Source organism: Nyctereutes procyonoides, unplaced genomic scaffold, assembly GCF_905146905.1.
Source record: "Nyctereutes procyonoides isolate TBG_1078 unplaced genomic scaffold, NYPRO_anot_genome, whole genome shotgun sequence".
Classification (NCBI taxonomy): Eukaryota; Metazoa; Chordata; class Mammalia; order Carnivora; family Canidae; genus Nyctereutes; species Nyctereutes procyonoides.
Genome location: NW_026575042.1, coordinates 20,854,271 through 20,860,127, shown reverse-complemented (window position 1 = coordinate 20,860,127; position 5,857 = coordinate 20,854,271).

Sequence of the window (5,857 nt, the reverse complement as noted above, 5' to 3'; positions counted from 1 at the left end):
TCTAGTTCAGCCTGTGAACTAAATAATTTTCTGACTTGTTTTAAAAGTAATTTTAAGAGCTTTTTGCAATGATATCTTATACAAGTATTTATGAGATCACATTCCCTATAATAATAATTATAGCTGTATTACATTTCTTTGCCTCCTTTTAAAACTTGAAACCTATTTCACCAGGGACTTCTATCAACATCTAAAGCTTATGTTAAGGAGGGTCATTTCAGGCTAATACCTCATTCCCAAGTAGTACTCTGTTGTATTTCAAAACTTAAAAATCAAGAGAGCCCCACAAGAGGAGAAACACCGTAAGTACTTGGATATTAAGCAACTCCCTCTTTTATGGGGGACAATTTGAGGGCATAACCCTAGCTGTATAATAATAAACAAAATGAAAGGTAGCCCACATTAACCATACTTGAATGTTGATGTTCATGTGTAGGTGGGAAATGTGGCTATTAGGCAAGCACATTGTTGTAAATAGGCTTTTTTTCTCCATCTTTTTCTTAGAGTCTCCTATAACTTTATTGATCTCATCTACAAGTATTATACTAAACACATTTCTATGCAAAGGCTAAGGAATAAGGTTTATTCTCTTTTACTACATGACCATTTTGAAGAAATGCCTTAGGTATGCTATCAAGAAGCAGCTGATCTCATACTTGAAAAATCTTTCACTCATAAATGAAAAACATGTAGTATGTATGTAATAAGCACATAATTTTCTAAGTGTCCAAATGACATATATATATATATGTATGTATGTATGCGTTAAAAACATGGTTTATAAAAAAAAAAACTCATAGACAATTTAGAAAACTTTTGCAAAGACCGCTCTGTAGGGCCATCAGGCTAGAAAATATAATGAACTATTATATTTTTTGTGTTTATATTGCTCCAAAAAGTGTGGAAATCATGGATATATTTTTTTTGTTTATATTGCTCCATAAAGTGTGGAAATCATGGATATATTTATATTTGCTTATGTATGTACAGTGTAATAGTATTCAGGGATTTTTTTTTAAGATTTTATTTATTTATTCATGAAAGACACACAGAAAGAGAGGCCAAGACACAGGCCGAGGGAGAAGCAGGCTCCATGCAGGGAGCCTGATGCGGAACTGGATCCCAGGATCCCAGGATCACACCCTGAGCCAAAGGCAGATGCTCAACCACTGAGCCACCCAGGTGTCCCAGTACTCAGGAATTTTAAAAGAAAGATTATGGGACATGTGGGTGGCTTACTGGTTGAGCATCTGCCTTTGGCTTAGGGCATAATCTCAGGGTACGGAGATAGAGTCCCACATCTGGCTTCTTGCATGGAGCCTGCTTCTCCCTCTGCCTGTGTCTCTGCCTCTCTTCCTGAGTGTCTTTCATGAATAAATAAATAAAATCTTTAAAAAGAAAAGAAAGAGGGCAGCCTGGGTGGCTTAGCGGTTTAGCACCACCTTCGGCCCAGGGCGTGATCCTGGAGACCCAGGATCGAGTCCCACGTCGGGCTCCCTGCGTGAAGCCTGCTTCTCCCTCTGCCTGTGTCTCTGCCTCTCTCTCTCTCTCTGTCTCTATTTATAAATAAATAAAATATTAAAAAATTAAAAAAAAAGAAAAGAAAGATTACAATCTAACTTAGAAGGTATACAGAATTATTTATAATTTGTGGAGAATTAAAATATTTGTTCAACTTGCTCAACATTCTATTGTTAAAATATTTGCCTTGTGGAAACAACAAATGTTGGAGAGGATGCGGAGAAAAGGGAACACTCTTACACTGTGGGTGGGAATGTGAACTGGTGCAGCCACTCTGGAAAACTGTGTGGAGGTTCCTCAAAGAATTAAAAATAGACCTGCCCTACGACCCAGCAATTGCACTGTTAGGGATTTACCCCAAAGATTCAGATGCAATGAAACGCCGGGACACCTGCACCCCGATGTTTCTAGCAGCCATGTCCACAATAGCCAAACTGTGGAAGGAGCCTCGTGTCCATCGAAAGATGAATGGATAAAGAAGATGTGGTTTATGTATACAATGGAATATTCCTCAGCCATTAGAAACGACAAATACCCACCATTTGCTTCAACGTGGATGGAACTGGAGGGTATTATGCTGAGTGAAGTAAGTCAATCGGAGAAGGACAAACAGTGTATGTTCTCATTCATTTGGGGAATATGAATAATAGTGAAAGGGAATATAAGGGAAGGGAGAAGAAATGTGTGGGAAATATCAGAAAGGGAGACAGAACATAAAGACTTCTAACTCTGGGAAATGAACTAGGGGTGGTGGAGGGGGAGGAGGACGGGGGGTGGGGGTGAATGGGTGACGGGCACTGAGGGGGGCACTTGACAGGATGAGCACTGGGTGTTATTCTGTATGTTGGTAAATTGAACACCAATAAAAATTAATTTATTAAAAAATATTTGCCTTGTTTCTAAATACCTTATGGTTAAGTATATAAATTACTATGAATCACAAAAAACTTCTAATCACTAAAAAACTGCAGTGAGTTTAGGCAATTTGGCTCTGTTATAACCCAAATTTCTTATGTTCAGAAAGGAGAGACACAATGTCTTATCGCCTGCATTTTATCTGATTTTGATTGGGAATTCAAGCTATGTTTCTTATTCTGTTGAAGACATAGTGAAACCAGACAAAGGATCTCAAGGTAAAGAACAGGAAACGGGTATTGATTTCCTTTATCCACCTCAGTCTCTTCGTATCTTTTTGTATTGTACTATGATGGATTAGGTGGACAGGCCAGCAAATGTTTCACATTTGCTACCGATTTGATGGGCTTTGGGAAAAAAGGATTTGAGGCATAGACTAGTAGAGTCTTTAAAACCAGATCTGGGTCAGGGTGATAAGTAGCAAAGCATATGTTCCCTATATCAGAAGGCTCTAAACCTCCTACTTAATATCTTAGCTCTCTCCTACTGTGTGCACAAGTGTGTAAGCACACACATACACATACACACCCCTCACTGAAATAAATACAGATGTTTTCTTTTTTTTAAGATTTTATTTATTTACTGATGAGAGACACAGACAGAGGCAGAGACAGAGACAGGAGAAGCAGGCTCCTCACAGGGAGCCTGATGCGGGACTCAATTCCCAGACCTGGGAATTGATGAGGCCCTGAGCTGAAGGCAGACGCTCAACCACTGAGCCACCCAGGCATCCCTAAGATTGTATTTATTTATGTGTGAGAGAGAGCACGAGATGGGGAAGGGCAGAGGGAGCGGGAGACACAGACTTCCTGCTGAGTAGGGAGCCCAATGGGAGGCTCCATCCCAGGACCTGAGATCATGACCCAAGCCAAAGGCAGATGCTTAATGGACTAGGCCACCTGGATGCCCCTGATGCTTTTCTTAATATAAGATTTCTTTTGATCACTTCTGTGTTTCTTTTCTCTGGAAAAGAAAATATGATCATCAAATTATGCTTACTTATTCTCACCTATAACCTTCCTGGTCAGTTTTTCTCAAATGTAGTCTGTAAAGACAATGTACCCAAACCATATAGGATAAAATGAAGATCCTGAAGGAACTGAAGCAGAGTCTCAGGGATGGGGCTCAGGAAACTGCATTTCCCCACAAGAGTCTTGTACACATTTATGTTTGAAAATCATGGGTACAGCTTGTTACAAGGGATTTAAATGCTAAATTAAATAAATGAGCATACAGGCCTTCCAAGAGCTGACAGCAGTAAAAAAGAAAAATAATGCAAGATTAAGTCAAAGGAGTACACAAGCTTCCCTGGCCTCTGGAACACCCCAGCCCACTCCTCCTTGCTTCTTTAAGGGCTTTGTCATTCTTCTTTCTCAGCAGTAAATTATTTATAACATAATTAAGCAGTCATTGTCTGAATGTTTCCAGTCCCTCACCCTATCCCACTCAACTGTTCTATTTTCTCCTGAAATTCTTTGTCACTCCTTTGAGGAGAGTGACATTACACAAATTGAAAAACTAAAGACAAAATAATTCTAGTAGAAATGTAACAAAGAGTGAATGGCTTTGTACCAGAGAGCATCTAGACAGTTATGCAGCAGGAAGTCTATTCTAGCCTCCCTCCATTCCTATCCATCCCCTGCTCCCCAGGATCCCTTTCCTTGCAGCCGTCAGTCACCTGAAGGATTTCACCAAAGTAGCAGGTCACCCAAACTTCCTTCTGGAACAGTGTGTCTCAGGAACCATATCTTCTTCCCATAAAAACTGTTCTGCTTTGGGCACCTGGGTGGCTCAGTGGTTGAGCGTCTGCCTTTGGCTCAGGTCGTGATGGGGTCTTGGAATCAAGTTCCGCATCAGGCTCCTAACAGGGAGCCCTCTGCCTATGTCTCCTCCTCTCTCTGTGTATCTCTCATGAATAAATAAATAAAATCTTTTTAAAAAATTGTTCTGTCTTCTAAATGAATGAAATTAACAATAAATCAATCTTCAAGAAAAGTTTCTATTTCAATATTCTTCACTATGTATATAGTTTTTCTTTTTAGATCAACTTTTTCTGAAGTAGAATAAAAGTCAGCTATCTTAAGTGCACAGTGCAAAGGGTTTTAATAATCAATATACACCTATGCAAATATCTCCATGCTCACACTATATAACACTACCCCTCACCCTAAGGTATTCTCCTGCCCCTTTGCAGTTAATCTCCTCCTACACCTGACCTCCCAGCCCCAGGCACCCACTGATCTGCTTTCCATCATTGGAGATGAGTTTTACCTGCTCAAGGTTCATATAGATAGAATCATACAGTGGGTACTTTTTGTGTCTGACTTTTTCTCTGTCAGCAAAATGCTTCTGAGGTCCATTCATGTTGTTGTATGGATGGATATACCATTTTTTTAAATCCATTCTCATGTGGATGGACGTTTGGGTTATTTCCATGTTAGAATTATTATGAGCAAAGCTGCTAATACCATTGTGTACAATTCTTTCTTGGACATAGATTGTGATTTCTCTTGAGTAAATACTTTGGAGCAGAATATATGTGTCATATGGTAAGTTTATATTTGGCTTTATAAAAAACTGCCAAACAGTTGTCAACAGTGATGGTTTAAGTTATTGAATCACTATATTGTACACCTGAAACTAATATAACAGTGTGTTAACTATACTGGAATTAAAATACAATAAAATAAAATAAAAATAAAGTGACTATATTATTCTACATTGCCACCAGCATATTGAAAACAACAGAGTTCCAGTTTTTCCCACATCTTCATGAACACTTGGTATTGTCAACCTTTTCACTTTTAGCCATCTGTTAAGGTGTGTAGTATATCTCATTGTGATTTTAGTTTGCATTTCTCTGATGACTAATAATGATGAGCACCTTTTCACATGTTTTTTAGTCCCACTCATACAGGTTTTTTTCTAAACTTCCTATTAAAATCTTTTGGCCATTTTTTAAAAGATTTTATTTATTTATTCATGAGAGACAGAGAGAGATTGAGAGGCAGAGACACAAGCAGAGAGAGAGAAGCAGGCTCCCCACAAGGAGCCTGACACAAGACTCCATCCTGGACCCCGGGATCACGCCCTGAGCAGAAGGCAGATGCTCAACCGCTGAGCCACCCAGGCATCTCTCTTTTGCCATTTAAAATAGGTTATTTTTCTTATCACACACACAATACTTCTGATACTGGACTCAAAGACTGATTTTTTTTTTCCAAAGACTGATTTTGATGGTAGGTATCAGACATAGTGGTAAAGGGTAGGGTTTTGTTAATTTAAGTGCTCACTCAAACAAATTCTTTGCAGAATCTTTGTCTATACATCATCTCTCTCCTCCAGTCCTCAATTCTGTTTCTACAACTTTTTCTAGATAAGCAGTATCTGGAGACTTATTTTCCTCTGGCTCTCAAGTGAT